The sequence below is a fragment of the Sus scrofa genome, chromosome 15 (genome assembly GCF_000003025.6).
Source record: "Sus scrofa isolate TJ Tabasco breed Duroc chromosome 15, Sscrofa11.1, whole genome shotgun sequence".
Taxonomy (NCBI): domain Eukaryota; kingdom Metazoa; phylum Chordata; class Mammalia; order Artiodactyla; family Suidae; genus Sus; species Sus scrofa.
This window is the reverse complement of record NC_010457.5, coordinates 120,939,776-120,958,737: the sequence shown is the minus strand read 5'-3', so window position 1 is coordinate 120,958,737 and position 18,962 is coordinate 120,939,776. Positions and strand designations below refer to the sequence as shown.

General features: G+C 46.7%; 1 long non-coding RNA gene across 1 annotated transcript in view; it reads right to left on the bottom strand.

Annotated features, from left to right (window-relative positions):
• Positions 1 to 6,358, bottom strand: part of LOC102162937 — a 51,313-nt gene extending 44,955 nt beyond the window's left edge. The window contains exon 1 of the long non-coding RNA XR_002339116.1: positions 5,572 to 6,358. This is a non-coding gene — a long non-coding RNA (uncharacterized LOC102162937). The remainder of the gene's footprint in view (positions 1 to 5,571) is intronic.

Sequence of the window (18,962 nt, the reverse complement as noted above, 5' to 3'; positions counted from 1 at the left end):
GGATTAAATGTGAATCTTCATGGATACTATGTCAGGTTCTCAACCCCCTGAGCCACAAGGGAACTCCCATCCACTTATTTTTAATTTATATGTATCTTTATATTTAAAGTGTGTTTCTTATAGATGACAGATAGTGGGTCTTGTTTTTTGATCTGCTCTGACAATCTGTTAATTGGTGCATTTAGACCACTGATTTCCAAAATAATTACTGATATAGTTGGGTTGATATTTATCATATATGTTACTGTTTTCTATTTGTCATCATTATTCTTGGTCCCTATTTTTTCTCTTCCACTACTTTCTGCCTTTTGTGGTTTTGAGCATTTTACGATTCCATTTTCTTTCCTTTTTTTAGTATATCAGTTATTACTTTTTAACTTTTTTAGTGGTTGCCCTAGAGTCTGTAATATACATTTATGGTTAATTCAAAACCACTATCAAGAAACACTATACCAGAGTTCCCGTCGTGGCACAGTGGTTAACGAATCCGACTAGGAACCATGAGGTTGCGGGTCCCTGCCCTTGCTCATTGGGTTAAAGGATCCGCGTTGCCGTCAGCTGTGGTGTAGGTTGCAGACGTGGCTCGGATCCCGCGTTGCTGTGGCTCTGGCGTAGGCTTGGCAGCTACAGCTCTGATTCAACCCCTAGCCTGGGAACCTCCATATGCCACGGGAGCAGCCCAAAGAAACAGCAAACAGACAAAAAAATAAAAAATTTTTAAAAATTAAAAAGAAAAAAAAAGAAACACTATACCACTTCACAGGTGGTGTGAATATCATATAAAAAAATAGTCCTAATTCTTCCCTCCTATCCCTTTATTATTACTGACATTCACTTCACTTTTTTATAACCATACGTAAGAATATACATTCAGGAGTTCCTGTTGCGGCTCAGTGGGTTAAGAATCCGACTAGTATCCACGAAGATGAGGGTCTGATCCTTGGCCTTGCACAGTGGGCTAAAGATCTGGCATTGCCACAAGTTGTGGGGTGGGCCACAGATGAAGCTCGGATCCTGCGTTGTTGTGGCTGTGGTGTAGGCCAGCAACTGCAACTTTGATTCCACCCCTAGCCTGGGAACTTCTTCATGCCGTGGGTGTGGGCCAAAAAAAACAAAAAAACAAAAAACAAAAAAACAAAAAATATTCAAATACATTATTGTTATTATTTTGAAAAAAAAAATGCTATCTATTAGATCAATTGAAAATAAAAAATAAAAGTTTTTCTTTTACCTATCCTTATTGCTTCTCCAGTGTCTTTCCTTATGTAGATCCAAGTTTCTGCTATGTCATTTTCCTTCTCTTTAAAGAACTTCTTTTAAAATTTCTTGCAAGGCAGATTTATTGGCAACAAATTACTTTAATTTTTGTTTGTCTGAAAGAGTCTTTGTTTCTCCTTCCTTTTTTTTTTTTTTTTTTTGCCTTTTAGGGCCACACTTGCAGCATATGGAAATTCCCAGGTTAAGAGTCAAATCAGAGCTACAGCTGCCAGCCTACACTACAGCCACAGCAACACAGGATCCAAGCTTCGTTTGGGACTTACACCACAGCTCATGGCAACACAGGATCCCTGACCCACTGATTGAGGCCAGGGATTGAACCTATGTCCTCATGGATACCAGTGGGATTCGTTTCCACTGAGCCATGATGGGAACTGCCTCTCCTTCACTTTTGAAGGACAATTTTGCAGGGTACAGAATTCTAGGTTTGTAGTTTTTTTCTCTCAGCACTTTAAATATTTCAGTTCATGCAGTTTTCACTGTGGCTCAGCAGATTAAGGACACCATGTTATCTCTGTGAGGATGTGGGTTCAGTCTCTGGCCTTGCTCAGTGGGTTAAGGATCTGGCACTGCCACAAGCTTCAGCCTAAGTCACAGATTAGGCTCAGATTTGATGTTACCATGGCTGTGGCATAGGCCACAGCTACAACTCCAATTAGACCCCGAGCCCAGGAATTTCCATATGCTGCAGTTATGGCTGTAAAAAGATAAAAAAATAAATAAGTCAGTTCACCTTCTGCTTGCTTACATGGTTTCTGAGGAGAAACTGGATGTAATTCTTATCTTTGCTCCTCTATAAGTAAGGTGTTTTTCCTCTGGTTTGTTTTAGATTTTTTTTTCTTTTTTGTCTTTTTACCATTTTTGGGGCTACCCCACAGCATATGGAGGTTCCCAGGCTAGGGGTTGAATCGAGCTGTAGCCGCTGGCCTACACCAGAGCCACAGCAACTCGGGATCTGAGCCATGTCTGCGACCTACACAACAGCTCATGGCAACGCCGGATCCTTAACCCACCGAGCAAGCCCAGGGATCGAACCCAAAACCTCATGGTTCCTAGTCGGATTCATTAACCACTCAGCCACAATGGGAACTCCTAGAATTTTTTTATCTTTGATTTCTGAAGTTTTAAAAATAATAGCGGGTGTTCTTTTTTTTTTTTTTTTTTTTTGGCATTTATACTATTTGGTGTTCTCTGAGCTTCCTAGGTCTGTGGTTTGACAGGGTCTGTCAGCCAGGTCATCTAACTAGGGCTGATTAGGCAATTCTGATTGACTGGCTTTAAGACTCCATTTCTAGGAGAGCCAAAACTGTAAATAAGTTAAGTCAAATCGAGGTGAATTTGGTGATGTGGGGCTTAGCCTAAGTAACTCCATTTTGGGCCTGTTGTCTTGTTTTCAAGAGAGGCTAGAAATCTGAGATCAAGGTGTCAGTAGGGCTATGGTCCCTTCAAAAGTATTAGGGGAGTTTCCATCTTGGCTCAGTGGAAATGAATCTGACTAGTATCCATGAGGATGCAGGTTCCATCAGTGGCCTTGTTCAGGGGGTTAAGGATCCGGCGTTGCTGTGAGCTCTGGTGTAGGGCACAGGTGCAGCTCAGATCTGGCATTGCTATGGCTGTGGTGTAGGTCAGCGGCTACAGCTCTGATTTGACCCCTAGCCTGGGAATCTCCGAGAGTGCGGCCCTAAAAAGACAGAAAACAAAACAAAACAAAGGTATTAGAGAAGGATCTGTTACAAGCTTCTTCCCATCTTCTGGAAGTTCCTTGGCTTGTGGCAGCATAACTCCACTCTTCACATGGCATTCTCCCTGTGTGTGTCTCTCTATGTCTAGATCTCCCCTTGTCATAAAGTATATCAGTCATATTGTATTAGTGGCCCAACCTAGTCCAATACAGCCTCATCTTAATTACATCTGCAATGAGGTACATGGGGTTGGATTTCAACATATGAATTTTGGAGGGACAAAATTCAACCCATAACAGCAAGGATGTGGAGAAACTGGAAACTTAATACAAAGCTTGTAGGAATGTAAAATGGTGCAGCCACTGTGAAAAACAGTCTGGCATTACTTGAAATGTTAAACGTAGAGTTACCATATGATCTAGTAATTTTACTCCTAGGTACATACCCAAGAAAATGAAAATACATGTTCATACAAAAATTATACACAAATGTTCATAGCAGCATCATTCGTAATAGCCAAAAAGCGAAGACAACCCAAATGTCCTTCAATTGATGAATGGATAAACAATACATGGTATTAACATACCATGGAATATTATTTGGCAATAAAAACAAAGAAAGTACTTAAACTTATACAATGTCTTTGTTTTGGTTGTTTTTTACTTTTTAGTGTTGCACCTGTGGCACACTGAAGTTTCTAGGCCAAGTTTCTTTGACCTTTGTTACAAGTCAAAGCGTAACACGGCCACAGCAACACCAGATCCTTAATCTACTGAGGGAGGCCAGGGATTAAACTTGAGTCCTCAAGGTTACTAGTCAGATTTGTGTTTGCTGAGCCACAACAGGAGCTCCCTAACTTATACAATGCTTTACATCAACTATATCTCAATTTTTTTAAAAGAATAACAATAAAAAAGAAGTGAAGTACTGATACATGCTACAGCACGACAGCAAGGATGAACCTTTGAAACGTTATGCTAAGCGAAAGAAGCCAGTCACAGAAGACCATATACTGTATGACTCCATTCTAAGAAATGTCCAGAATTGGTAAATTTATAGAGAAAGAAAGTATATGAGAAGTAATCTAGGGCTCGGGAGATGTGCTGGAGTTGGGAGGTGGGGGGGCGGTAAGGAGCGACAACTAATGGGTACGTTTCTTTCTTGGGTGATGATGTTCTAAAAAAGTTTTTTTAAGAGCGAGATGTGATTTATTTAATTTTAAAATGTAAGTCAATCAACCAGATAAAAAGAATGCCAAAGCACACATAAACCCAGAATCACTATTCTGCCTAGGCTTTATAAATAATATTTTCCACAGCCAAATCAAAACTTTTTATTGGGCAAGACCTGGATAAAATCATGACTGTTTTTGGTACCCTTACCACTTTCCCTTTCATACCCTCTTCTCTTGTTTACAAGTTCCTTAATCTTTGATCTACAAAACAAATCTTCCTTCTAATGTTCACTCTCTAGGGTACTAGGTGCTACTCCTTCCAAGGATGTGTGCTTCTACAAGTTTAGGTTTTATCACTATATTCATTTCCCTTAAATTGGAAACCATCTTAATCAATTCTTTTTTGAATTTTTTAACTAAAGTATGGTTGATTTACAATATTGTGCCAATTTCTGTTGTACAGCAAAGTGACCTAGTCATGCATACATATACATATATGTTTTCTTATAATATGAAGATATTCTAAAATTGATTGTGGTGATGGTTACACAACTCTGAATATAGTAAATTGAACTCTACACTTTAAATGGGTCAGTTTTATGGTATGTGAATCTTGATAAGCTCTTACTTTTTTACGTTAATATGTAAATAGAAATAAAACAAGGAGAAGAAAAGAAGAGGGAAAGGAACGAACATTCCATCAAAACACAATCACCAGAAGGTGAGTTCTAGAATGGCAGCAACTTTTGCCCCCTTTGTTTGTATCCCAGTACCAAAACAGTTTAGAAAATAGTAGGTATAAATAAAATAGTGTGTGTATTATATATATAATAAATATAAAAATATATAAAATAATACATATAAAATGGGTGAAGGAACACGTGTGTGTGTATGTGTATATATATATATATATATATATATATAATGGGTGAAAGAACACATGCAAAAGCCTTGTATCAGGAAAAGAGCAGGGCTCAAAACGAAAGATCAATGTGTGACTGGGATGACACTGGAGAGGACTGGGTCTGACCATGCAAGCTGGAGATTTGGGTCTTAATCCTAAAGTAAAGGAGAGCCACTGAAAGATTTTAAGTAGAGGTGGATAGGATTTCCATTTGAAAAAACCATAAGTAGTAAAGGAGAGTCAATTAAGATTAGGACTGAAAAGCTAAATTTAGCAACAAAGAAGGTGTAAGTGACCTTGAACAGAATCAGTCAGGGTGAAGAGACAAGGTGACCAATTTTGGGAATTGGAAAGCAAGTGGAGATGGCAAAATTATACTACACTGGGTAAAGCTTCTCCCTATTCCAGTCTCCAGGGCAACAGACCAAAAATATACTTGGCTTGAGATACAACAAAAGACATGTTTGCATGCATATTCACACACAGCCGGCTCACCAGCTGATTCTGTTTCTGTTCAAGGATTCCACACTTACCCCGACAGAGGGAGGACCCATGGCTGCAGTTCTTGTGGTTCTCTCTTACCAGCTGCTGGCCTTCTTTCATCGCTGGGAGGGGTGGATGGGAGGACACAGAGGAGACTGCCATCATCTGAGAATTGGAGGCACTTCAGAAACACAACTTTTCCCCTTTTATCTTTACTAGGCCTCTCATCAGGACTCTGTATAACCTAGAACTCATGTAGACACACTCAAGCCCTACTCACGGGAAGACCCTAATTAAAAATGCCCCCAAATGCCCAAACTACTTCAATTCTCCCAGATAGGAAGATCGCAGTAGAAAGAGGTAGCTCTCTTAACAGAGGTGGCTTAAAATAGCTTTAGTTTTACTAGTTTTACAAAAACGTGATTATGTGAACACGTTGCTAAGACCCCTTCCATGGCCATTGATGGGGCCTGGGCGAGGGGGGATGGTCTAGAAGGTGACGTTTCGTTAGCGTAGGGGCAAACCACCTCCGCAGTAACAAACGCTCCTTAAAAGTCTAGGCCAAAGAAAGGAAACTTTAGTCACGTTTCCAGGGAGCTGCAGCAGCCTTGGGTGGGCTCTGAGGAGGCAAGGAGGGGCTTCGGCATAGTGGCTCGCGGCGAGCGGCCGGCCCCGGGTAGCTGCCTAAAGAAAGGAGCTGTGGCCGCTCCCAGCCTAACCTCAGGCGGAGGTCTCCGCTAACCCAATTTCCCTCTCCTGCAGCGCCCGACAGACTCACAGAAAGGGCTGCAACCTCCAACCTACCCCTCCCTCCAGCAGGTTCAAAAGGAGCGCGTTCCCTCGGGCCCGCCCCCTCACTTCCGGCCTGGAGACCCGTTGGTCCTTCCAGGTCTCGCGATATCGCGTCTTACCGCCTGCCGAGCAGACCCGGCAGGGGTATTCGTCGGTCAAAGGCATAGGCACCTGTGGGTGTAGATAGGAACGAAGGGTCTTTCCCCGGCCGGTTTTCTAGCAGCACCAACGGGGCTATCAAGGCCACTGGCCCCCTTAAGTCTACTGGGCCCTAATGGTTCAAATAAAGAGCCGAGCGACAGGCAATCTCTTTACACCCCGTGTCCATTCCTGACCGTGGCCCTTGTCGAGTTTTGTAAAAATATTAGTAACTACCCGTTCTAGGTGTTCACTAGGACCTGTTTTTGTTTTTGTTTGTTTTTTAAAACCCTTATTATACAGATGGGGAAACTTGAGGCTCAAAAATGAAGATGCCAAGGGCCACTGAAAATGATGCGACCCAAATTCGAACCCAGACAGTGTGACTCCAGCTCAAGCCTCATCACCATGGTAGAATAATTTGTGAACAGATTCCCTCCTCCCCCTAGATTCCTAGGGGAGAGCCTAGCTCAGTGAAAAGTGTCCCAGCTTTGGGTTCACAGAGACTCCAGTTTCTATGAAAATCCAGATACTTTCAGGCTGTGTGAGCTTGGGCAATTTGCTTAACTTTCTGAGACTTTTGCTGATAGATGGGGGATAATGATACTTCATTGGATTATTGTGAGTTGGATGTATGTTCAAGGCCTACTCCAAAACAAGCTCTCAACAGGTGTGAGCTACTGCTATTAATAATATTTTGTCTCCTTGCATGTTGTACAGTGCTCAATGTGTAGGAGATATTTAATAAACCATAAGTGAGGAGTTTGTGTTGTGGCTCACTGGGTTAGGAGCCTGCCTAGTATCCGTGAGGATGGGGGTTCTATCCCTGGCCTCGCTCAGTGGGTTGGGAATCCAGGCATTGCCGTACACGACAGTGTAGGTCAAGGATGGGGCTCAGATTTGGTGTTGCTGTGGTGTACGCCTGCAGCTGCAGCTCCTATTGGATCCTTAGGCTGGGAGCTACCGTATGCTGCAGGTGCACACCCCCACCCCCAAAATCAACCATAAGTGAATGAGTGAATGAATGGAGGGAGAAATGAAGTAAGTCTGACCAGATACCTTGTGGTCTTTGCCTCCAACTCATGAATCTCTCACCCCCTTACCTGATGTGGCTACACTTCAAAGGGCTTGGCGTGGGAAATGACTTCATATTTCCCATTTCTCAAACAAGAGTGCATGTGTGTGAACTTATTATTGAAGCAAGATACAGAAAGGCATACAAATCTTAAGTGCACCAAATGCACTTATAAAATGAACATGCGGTGTAACCAGTCCCTTGATGAAGAAGCAAAACATGACCAGCTCCCAGAATCTCCCTCGTGCTTCCTTCTAGTCACATCTTCCCCCACAGGGGAACCACTATTCTGCCTTCTAATAGCGGAAATTGGTTTTTCTTGTTTTTGTGCAGGATGCAACTGGAATCATATATGTGCTTTTCTGTAACTTCTCAGATCTCCATGTCTCCTTTCTTGCAGTGGCAGTCCAAGAAGCCCATTGGAATTGCCTCCCATTTGGTCAGGGCTACTGCCTGGTATTCCTCCTCTCACCATCATGGCTGGCCTCTCTGCCTGCCCATGGGCCTATGGCCCCCAGTGCCTGTGGCCCCCTGGCATACCTCACCCTCTCTGAGGTAGGAAGGCATCTGCTGCTGCTTCTCAGCTTTCATAGGGTTCCCATGGTAGAGATATGTGAGTCTCTGATAACCTCTATCTTTGCCATTATACCCTAATCTTTCCTTCTCCACCAGGAAAGCTCCAGGAGAGTGGGAGATGGGGATGCACTGAGCCGAAAGATGGTCGTGTCCAGCCTCGCACCATTCCAAAAAACACTCTTCTCTCTGCTCTGTTCAATGCACCCCTTCCTCATCCATCAAGACCCCTTTCTCACTCAGAGGGATGAGCTCTTCAGAGCCTCTGCTATTCTTCCTTGTGGTCTGGCATCCACCACAGTCCCTGGCGCACTAGACGTGTATCTTCATGCCCAAACCCCAATTATCATGGTATTGTTCTCTTCCAAAGGATTCCTGATGTCATATAGGTTAAGGGACATGCCTTAAGGTTCTGGGTATTGTCTCAAGGGGGCAGTGTTGCCTAATACCACGAGACAGCCCAGGCCCTAGCCCAGTCAAGAAGCCCCATTACACAGATATTAACATTAAACCCATGTTACAAATGAGGAGGGTAAGGCTCAGAGAAGTTTAAAGGATTTGTTCAAAACCATATGGCTCATAAGTGGTAAGAATTAGACTTTGAGAGTGCCACTTTGTAGGAGGCCTATAAAGCTGGGTATCTCCTGAAGACAACTATTCAATAAGTCTAAAATGGACTAGATGCATAGATAGTTTACATATTTTTCCACCTAGTACTCAAAACACTTCCGGGAGATGAGTGTTTTTATTTCCATATGGCAGATGCAGAAACTGAGGTCCAGAGAAATTATTTTGCCCAAGGCCACAGGGAGAGTGAAACTCAACTCTCAACCCATATACTTACCCCCAAACCCTGACTCTTTCATTCTCCCTGAGCCACACTAAGCAGAAGGATTTTGACAAGTGCAGGTATGAGTGGTCTACATGAGTAGGATTGGACAGTGAGGGAACATTCCAGAGAAAGCAAAACATGGACCACAAAGGAACCCTTTTGATTTTCTATTACCATGGAACAAACCACCCCCAAATTTAGAGGCTTAAAATAACAATTTATTATGATCTTGACAGTCCTGGAGGACACTCAGCCGGGCAGTTCTCACTTGGGGTCTCTTACGCAATTAGAGTCAACTGAAGGCTCAATCAGGCTGGATATCTAAGACGCTTTTTAAAATCACATGTCTGGGAGTTCCTGTTGTGGCTCAAAGGTGACAAACCTGACTAGTATCCATGAGGATGTAGGTTCGATCCCTGGCCTTGCTCAGTGGGTTAGGGATCTGGCATTTCCATGAGCTGTGGTGTAGGTTGCAGACACAGCTTAGATCCTGCATTGCTGTGGCTGTGGTGTAGGCCGGCAGCTACAGCTCTAATTCGACCCCTAGACTGGGAATTTCCATATGCTGTGGGTAGAGCCCTAAAAAAGACAAATAAATAAATAAATAAATAAAATCGCATGTCTGGCATCTCATCTGAATCGGCTGGAACAGATGGGCACTATCCAGGAATTTCTCTCTCACCACACAGCTTTTCCATGTGCCTTGTTTAGATTTCCTCATAGTATGGTTGTCTCAGAGTAGACAGACCTCATACATGGTGGCTGGCATTCCCCAAAGTAAACATTCCAAGAGGCTGAGGCAGAAGCTGAAAGACTTCTTATGACTTGTCTTTGGGAGTCATGCAGTGTCACTGCCACAGCATGCCATCTGTGAACATGAATCACAGGGCTAGCCCGGATCCAAGGGGAGGGGACAATACATAGGTTTACATATTGGGAAGCGTGATTCAACGGGGATCATCTTTAGAGATCAGCTGCTACAAGGGGCTGAGGCAGGAAGGATCAGCTCAGGAGGGTGACCAGGACTGCATGTAGCCCTGCTTCAGTGGAGCACAGTGTGCAAGGGAGAAAAACTGGAAGGGATGGTTTGTGGCAAATGGTGGAGGGCTTCAGTGACACACTTAGGAACCTGTATGTGGGTACACACTGGGGTCTTAGGCTGCCCAGCATCTGACCTTCCTTCCTGGGTTAGAGTACCCTCCTTAGTGGATGTCTCAATGAGAGGTCAGATACTTGCTCCCTTGACCCCGTGAGCTGTGGTGTAGTTTTGCAGATGTGGCTAGGATCCCGACTTGCTGTGACTCTGGTGTAGGCCAGAGGCTACAGCTCTGATTAGACCCCTAGCCTGGGAACCCTAGAAAAGGCAAAAAGATGGAAAAGAAAAAAAAAAAAAAAAGAGTGTGCCAAATCAATGAGCCCTCTCAGGACTTTGAATCTTTCACAAGTGACCCAAGGGAGCAATGTGGCTGTTTATGATTGATCCTAGAGGCGGCATCAGCCAGTTCTCAGGGTAGTGGTCGCTACTTGAGAGACAGCCCCCAGAGCCAGGGGAAGCACCCTCCTAATCAGGTTGCTCCTGGGCAAGACCTGATTGAAGTTCTGGCCGCCTGGCATCTCTTGATTCCTGCCTATTTCCTGAGCCTGGTTCTTTTGTGTGTGTGTGTGTGTGTGTGTGTGTGTGTGTGTGTGTGTCTTTTTGTCTTTTTAGGGCTGCATCCACGAGCCTACGTAGGCCTGCGTCTGCAACCTACATCACAGCTCATGGCAACACTGAATCCTTAACCCACTGAGTCAGGCAACCCTGAAACCTCATGGTTCCTAGTCAGATTCATTTCTGCTGTGCCATGATGGGAACTCCTTGAGCTCTTGAGGCTTCCTGTCAATTCTGTGAGTTGCCTGATTCTAGTAAATTCCTCTTCTACTTAAGTAAACCAGAGTCCATTTCTGCTCTTTGTAACTCAGAACCAAACTGGTATAAAGACCTATTGAAAGCTTAAGCCAGAGGAAATGACATGATCAGAGCACTTTATGGGAGAGAAAAATAGAAAAATCTGACAGAGATGGATTGAAGAGGCAAGCTGGAAGGCCATTGTGATGTTTGAGGTGTGCGATGAATAGCAATATTGACAGTGCCACAGTGCCGATGGAGTGGGAGAATGGGCAAGTTTTGGGCATGACTGAATATGGAAAAGAGAAGAGAAGGGAAAGTCAAATTGATAGGATTTTTATGCCTTAGTAAGTAGGAAGATGATGATGTTACAAAGAGAAACAAGAAAGCCAGGGAGACCTAGTTTGGAATTCATTCATTCATTTAACATGTACTAGATGCCTGCTGTATGCCAGGCAGTGTTCTAGGTAGTATGGAGACAGCAGTGACCAAGACAATAGTCTCATTCCTTAAACTCACAAATACATACATTAGATAATGAAACCGCCTTAGTAAAACTTTAGTTTGTGGTGCCACAGACACACAGCAAAACATGACTTCCTGGGACTTCCCTGATGGCTCAGCAGGTTAGGATGTGGCATTGTCACTGCTGTGGCTCAGGTCACTGCTGTGACATGAGTTCGATGCCTGGCCCAGGAATGTCCTCATGCTATGGATGCGACCAAAACCAAACCAAACAGGAGTTCCCATTGTGGCTCATCAGTAGTGAACCCAACTAGGATCCATGAGGATGCTGGTTTGATCCTTGGCCCTGTTCAGTGGGTTAAGGATCCAGTGTTGCCATGAACTGCAGTGTAGGTCACAGACTCAGCTCAGATCTGGCATTGCTGTGTCTGTGGTGTCAGCTGGCAACTGCAGCTATGATTCAGCCCCTAGCCTGAGAACTTCCATATGCCTCGGGTGCGGCCATAAAAAGACAAACAAAGTGACTAGCCAGCAGGCAGAACTTCAAGAAAGATCCTAGGAAAGAAGACTGGGCCTAAAGACAGATTGGTAGTCTTTCCCAAAGACATTCATTCATTCACTTATATTTATTGAGTACCTGATATGTACTCAGTACCATTCTTTACCATAGAAATACAGCAAAAAGAAAATAAAAAAGAAAAAAAAGTCTCAGCTCTCATAGAGTTTTCATTATGGAGTGCAGAGGTACACAGTAAAAAAAAATACAAATATGTCAAATATGTGATGTGTACTCTGAAGAAAACTAAAACAAGGTAAAGGAAGAGGAGCTCTGCTCTTTTAAATAGGGTTCTCTGCGAAAGCTCACCTTGGAAGGAGATATTTAAGCAAAGTTCTGCATAAAGGGAGGCAAGATCCATGTGGTTATCTAGGGGAAACCTATTTCAGGCAGAGAGAATAATAAGTCCAAAGGCCCTGAGATTGGACAATTTGTATTGTTCAGAGAACTGCCAGGAATCCACTGTGGCTGAAGCAAAATGGATAAGGGCAGAGTAGAAGGAGGTGAGATGAAGGCGGTGGGGAGCCAGATCTTATAGGTCCCTGCAAGTACTTTAGCTCTTGTTCTTCATGAGTTAGGAAGACTGGAGAATTCTGAGTGGGAGAGGTGAACTGCATGATTATTAACACATTAAAAGCATCACTCTGGCTGGTGTATATAGACTAGATTGAGGAAAGGTGTAAGGACAGAAGCGGGGAGATCAACTAAGAGATAACTGCAGTCATTCAAGGCATGTTATCCTGGTAACTTACACTACCATGGTAATGATGGAGGAGGTGACATGTGACCAAACTGTAGCTATAAACTGAAGGAGAACCAACAAGATCTGCTGATGGAGTGGATGTGAGGTGTTAGAGAAATAAAGGAGTCCAACGACTCTAGAGTTTTCAACAGGAAGATCAGTTGACATTTACTGATTAAAAAGGGTTGAGAATTACATTTAAAGCTTCAAGAGAGAGTAAAGTTGTTTCCAGCATTCCTTCTTGCCTGCCTTTCTGAATAGTTTGGTTAAAAAGCCATGATGGGCCAACAAAAGTCAACCATCCATTTGGGGCAGAATGAACATTGGGCTGGCTTAGGTTATCAAGGCCAAGATGGGAGAAGACAATATCTGTAATTGGAGTGGAGGGGGCAGCAGCAGTGGCGGCAGGAAATAGGTTACTATAGGGATTGACCCAGCAGAACAGAAGAAAGTAACACAAATAAAAAGGGAGAAAATTCAAATAAATCCTCTGGTGTTGGGTGGAACTTGAAGGTATTGTGTGAACTTGTGGTTTTATACATAGATTGATAAATTATAGATAGATAATATGTGTGTTAATCATACATAAACTTCCTAGCACTCTCTACTAAGAAGCCTGGAAGCAGTGACAGCCCAAGAACAATGAGCACACCTGGCGTGCAGATCTTGATTTCTAAATATCATTCCCCATTAAAAGAAACAAAGGTTCCTGGGAGAAATGGCTGATTGTAGGACTTGAGCAGAGAAAGTAAAAGACGAGCCTGGAACATCTTATTGTGCCAGAAAATAAGGAAGTACTCAAAGAATTATGGTGACAGAAGCCAGCTTGGCAGTTGGCCGAATCTGGGAAATTCTAAGCATCAAAATGAATAATGAAGCAATGAGTAAAACACTCACATCTGTAATACTGCTGCCAACAATGCATAGCTCAAATATAATCATGACGAAACAACAGATAAACCCAAACTGAGGGACATTCTACGATACAATAGATCTGTAATATTCTAAATAATCCTGGTCGTAAAAGTAAAGGAAACCTTAGGAACTGTCTCAGATTGAAGGAGATTGGAAAGACATGCTAAACCAGATGCAATGAATAATTCTGGACCGGATCCTTTCATCATTAGGCCAATTGATAAAAGTTCAGTAAGGTTTGGAAATTCGATAGTATTAATGCATTGATGTTAATTTCCTGATTGTGAGCATTGTGTCAGGTTATGTGGGGAATACATGCTGAAGTATTAGGGGCGATGGAGCGTCATATAGACCACTTATGCTCAAGTGGTTCAGGGATGGGGAAAGTTCTTTGTACTGTTGCTGTAACTTCTCTATTACACCAAATAAAAAGAAAAAAGATAAAGGAAATAATGAATAGAATCCCTAAGGCAGTGGAGAATGAGAGGAGGGCCAGTCAGTGCAACATCGAACATATGGACCAAAAGGTTGAATATGTCTAAGGAGAGGACAGTTAATGATGTGTAGTGTTGCAAAGAGATCGAGACTGAGAAAAAGGTATTAAAATTATTTTCTATATCATTAATCACGAGGGCATCTTTTTACACATGCAGTACAACGGAAAATAAATCAGCTATTCCCATTCACAACAATGCTAGATGCGCATTTGGATTTGAGGACCCTTCTAACAGCTTTTCAGGTTCCCCGGGCCCTGAAATTTAGAGGTTGGAGTTCTGATTCCAACAAATCGTTAGAATTTTAAGAAGAAACTCCCAATTTCAAGCATAGTAGCTCTTGTCAGGAGGTCACCCTGGTTCCTAGTTTTGAAAGTGTTCTTTTTTAAATTTAACATATTCTGATGATATAAATTGATGCCCACATTTTGGGCAAAAAGATTCTGGATATGGAATTATTATTGCACCCAAGTAGTACATGTTCATTATAGATAAATGAAAAATGGAGATAAAATACAGACAAAATTTAAACAACCTATAATTCCATCATCCAAAAATAGTTTCTGCTCGCACTGCTGCCTATTTTAGACTTTAAAAATGCAAATCACAACTATAATTTTTGTTGCAATAAAGGAGGGAACCTTCCCTGTGCTATTTTGTATGTTACACTCCCTTCCTAGGTACAGAGCACTCAGTCTCAGTCCCTCAATATACATCAAACTACCTCATTTTTAAGGGCGCTGCAAGGAATTCCGTTGAGCAGATAGGCGACGGTTTATGTAATCGAGATTGCATGCAACCGAGATTGCACTGCCGCACTTGCCCTTGAAGCCTGGACTACTCGAAAAGATGGGAGGTTGGGGAACAGCTAAGTCTCCAGACAAGGTTTTTTTAAGCACGAAGGGATGGAGGAAAGAGATTACGGTCCCTGCGGGCGGAAGCAAAAGGCCTGAGTAGTCGGATTTGGGAGCGACGTGAGGCAGAGAGCTGGTTGTAGCCAAGTGCAAGGGGCGCCGAACAGGTGGAACCTGAAACCTATGGAACTGAGCGAGACCCCAGGGCGGCGGCCGCAGCGGGCTGCAGAGGCCCGAAAGCTAGTGTACCTCCGCTCCGCACCAACAGAGGGCGCTTGGTCCACAGCAGTTCGAAGTGGGCGGGTCCCAGCTGCCGGCCAGATGTGGACACTGGAGACGCTAGCTCTACCCTAGCCCCTGCAGACCCGCAGGCGGAGGGAGAGGGAAGAGGGATGGCAGGGGCAATGGTGGCGGCAGAATACCCCACGGCGCTGCCCTGCCGGCTCCTAGACTGCCTCGCTTTGTTGGGGTAGAAGCGCAGGGGCCTCCCGCCCAGAGGGGGCGCCGTTTTCTGATTCCAAGAAAAGTGCGGTATGGGCTGGCAGCGGCCTGGGACTGGCTCAGCAGGACAGAACTGGGTCCGCAGGGCGGAGCGTCGGGCCAGGAGAGACCCAAGCGACTGTCCGCGGCGGGAAAGAGAGCCGGCCTTGAGGGCTTTGAGTTCTTGCGTACTCAGACGCTTCGGAACACACACACGCACACGCACACACACCCCCTCACACCCTCCTTGCGCTCTTTCTGCCCTGGGTGCCTTGTGTATTTCAGGAGGGAGAAGCTGAGGCACAGCAAGACAGCACCGAATAGACCCCTCCGCCTCATATGATCTGGAGAGAGAAATTGGGCTAGAGGGCCGCAGCCCGAAGCTCCAGTTAAGGACCCCTGGCCGGGGACAACCCCAGGGACCCCTACCCCGTGACCGGCCTGATGTCCCCACCCTCAGCCGCTTCCCAGACTCCGGAGTAATCAGCTGCTGCGCGCTTGCTGTAATTGGCGGTGCAGGCCCAGCCCGACAGAGGACACGCGGGCGGCGCAGGGGCGGCCGAGGGGCTTAATTGCAGGGCTTCTGGTCGCAGTCTGGGCGCAGCTCCGCTTGGGAAGGTAGGGGGTTGACACTTAGCTCGGTGAGCAGGGCCGCCAAGGAAGCCAAAAACCTTCGCGGTGGGTACTCCGGGTCCCTTCCCCGGAAACCCGGTTGAGGGGCTCGAACCCCAGCGAGAGAGAGAGGAAGGAGAAGCGGTACCTCTCCGGAGAGCTGGGAGTTGGGGGGCACATTCCAAACTCCCCATCGCAACCCCAGAAGCCCTGGTGTGTCTCGTCCTAGACTCCTCCCTCGTTCTGACCCTCCCCCTCCCTTTTCTGCCGCCCCCGTCACCCCCCTTCTCGTATCCCCAGGGCGCTCCCACCCTGGGGAAGAATGTGCCCTCCTAGCGCACCCTTGCCATGGTAACGGCACACCCCCACCCCCGCGCACCGCAGCGGCCTGGCCTGGCCCAAGGGCGGCAAGAAAATGGGGGTGGGCGCCTCCCAGCCCTGCGGACACACCTCGACTGCCCTGGTTGCCACAGCAACCGGGGGCGTTTGGAAGTGCGCAGCCGCGAAGTGGCAAAGGGCTCTCCTAACCATTCCTCACCCCTCTAATTCTAATCCACCAGCAGAGGACCTTGGCTCCTGGGAGAGACTGCCACTCCCCACCTTCAAGGACAAAGTCCGGACAGGGATCATGGGGCGTCCCAGCTTCCACGCGGGACAAGTCTAGGAAGCAAAGGCAGCCGGAGGGCCCCAGCAGCCTGGAACTTGAAAAGGGATCCCCCTGTCACCAGTCGGACCCCCTCCCCCAGCGAAGCCCGAGGGGGGCGCTGGCAGCAGGAAGCCAGGGAAGGGCCCGGAGGCGCGCAGGCCCCACAGCAGAGCAGTGATTACAGGGACCTGTCCCTCCCGCCCCCGGCTCCCACTCTCATTAAGTCATTTTTTCCCCTGTTGGAAAGTCCCCTTGCCTTGAGCGCAGGGGTTGGGGCGACCGCAGGCAGCTGCCGGCAACCACATGAGAAGTGGGGGTGGGAGGGGAGGAGGGAAGCAGCGACTAGGGCCTGGCCAATCTCCAGCCTGGAAGGCCCCCCTGCCGGGGGCTAACTGGGGGAGCATTAATTCGGGGAAAGGCGAGGGAGGGCCTGGATGCCCTGACCTTGCTTCTCGTCCACCTGACCCTCCTACAGCTACCCAGGCTCTACCTTTGCCTCTCCCCTTCTCTTTTTTTCAACCCCGGAAACTTGGGCAACTGAGAAGCAGGATGCCTGGGTTCTGATCCCCACCCTAGTCTGGCTGCCTCTCCCTGACCCTTGACCCCACCACTGCCTGTGATCTGTCCATCACCTCATTGTCCGTTGGTTCCCTCCCTTCCCTTTGGGACCATCCGGGCTCCATTAGACCGTGCTATTTTTCCCTCTTGCAAGGAGGTGGCCCAGTGTCCATCAAGATGAAAGGTGTTGGGGCGAGGAAGGCTTTCTCCCCCTCTGAATCTCTGGTCCACCTTCTGTTCTCATTTCCAAATCTGAACCTTGGTTCTCTCCCAGCTGTGGGCAAGTTCATCCTCCCACTTACCTCCACCAGCACACTTTATTTCAGCCCATTTCCCCTATTTCCAATCAGCGCATTGCTTTCTGCCTCATTCTTCAAGCAGGATGCATAAGCCTAGTGCCTCTTGGACCCCATTTTCCCACCCCTTCTCTCCCTGTAGGGTTCTTACCAAGTGTCTGATGTGTCAAATTGGGGTCCAGCTTTGGTCCTGACTCTAGTCAGCTTCTGGCCCAGAGAGAGGCTGGGGAGTGGGCAGCATCCTATTTGTTCCTTCCCCAACTTTTCCTCTCTTCCTTTACAGGTAAAGCTAGCATTTACCCAATCACCATGGCTTGACCTGACTGCACCATGTCCCCCACAACCTGGTGTCCAGCCCCTGGCCCCACCCCACGCCCCACCCCTCTCTAGAGGTAGCACTTGGCAGAGTTGTGCTCCTGCCCATTATCCCAACCCTCATCTTCTATCTCCCATCTTCAGTCTCTACCTCACCCCACCCATTCTAAGTCTGGAAGGCAAAGGAGGCTGAAGCCACAGCTAATGCTGCAGTGGACACTGCTTGGGATTGGGGGGGTGTATGTCCCCCACTCCCACCCCCTGCCGCCTTCATTGTCCCTCCTTTCCCTCCTCCTCCCTGAAATGAGAGGGAGGAAGGAGGCAGGGGAGGGGGGAGCTCTCTCCTGGGTGAACAAGAGGAAAGGAATGAGGCAGGTGTGTCTGGCTGCTCCTTTCTAGCCCTCCTCCCGGGGGACTCTCACCCGCCTGCCTGTGGGGCTATCTTTGGGGGATGGGGAGAGAAATCTGTCCCCCACAGAGGCACAGAGCTGAGCATGTCGAAGGCCCTGCTGCCTTAGGCATGTCTGGGAGCTTCCTGGGATGCAAGCGACTGGAGGGAAGGGAGCTGAAGGCAAGCTAGTGCGGGCAAGTCTCCCAGGTGGTGGACCTATAGGATGCAACACTATGAGAGTCTCCTTTCCTTCCCGCTCTACCCAGGGCTAGGGAGACATCAGTCAGGACCAGGGAAGTATGGGGATGCGTATAGGCTGGCAACTGGGAAAAGGAAAAAGACTTCATCCCCCACTGGTTCAGAGAAGGGTGCCATTCCAGGGTAAACTGAGGCAGGCAGCAGGACCCTGTGGGCAGCAGGAAACCTGGATGAAGTCAGTGAAGTGTTCGTGCCCTGAGATCCTGACCCCAGCTTCCTCTCCTCTGCCCTCCTCCTCAAGGGTCTGTTCCAGAAAAACATCAGATCTGAGAGCCAAGGAGGGTGCAATGCTAGACCCAGGCTGCCAGCTCAGCAGTGTTCTTTTGGGGGTATAGAGGTAAGTCTGGCTGACTTGCCAAGGGGCAGCCTGAGCTGGGGATCTAGAGGCACAAGAGACCCAAGAAGAATGCCCCCCACCTCCAGCGTTACCGATATACCCCACCTCCCCTGCCTGGACCCCGAGAGACCAGAAAGCAGACAGTGAGTCTCCAGGCCCTCCCCGCCACCCTCCTCCCAGCCGCACCTCCTAGCCCCACCTGCTCCCTGGGGCGCTGGGCTGGC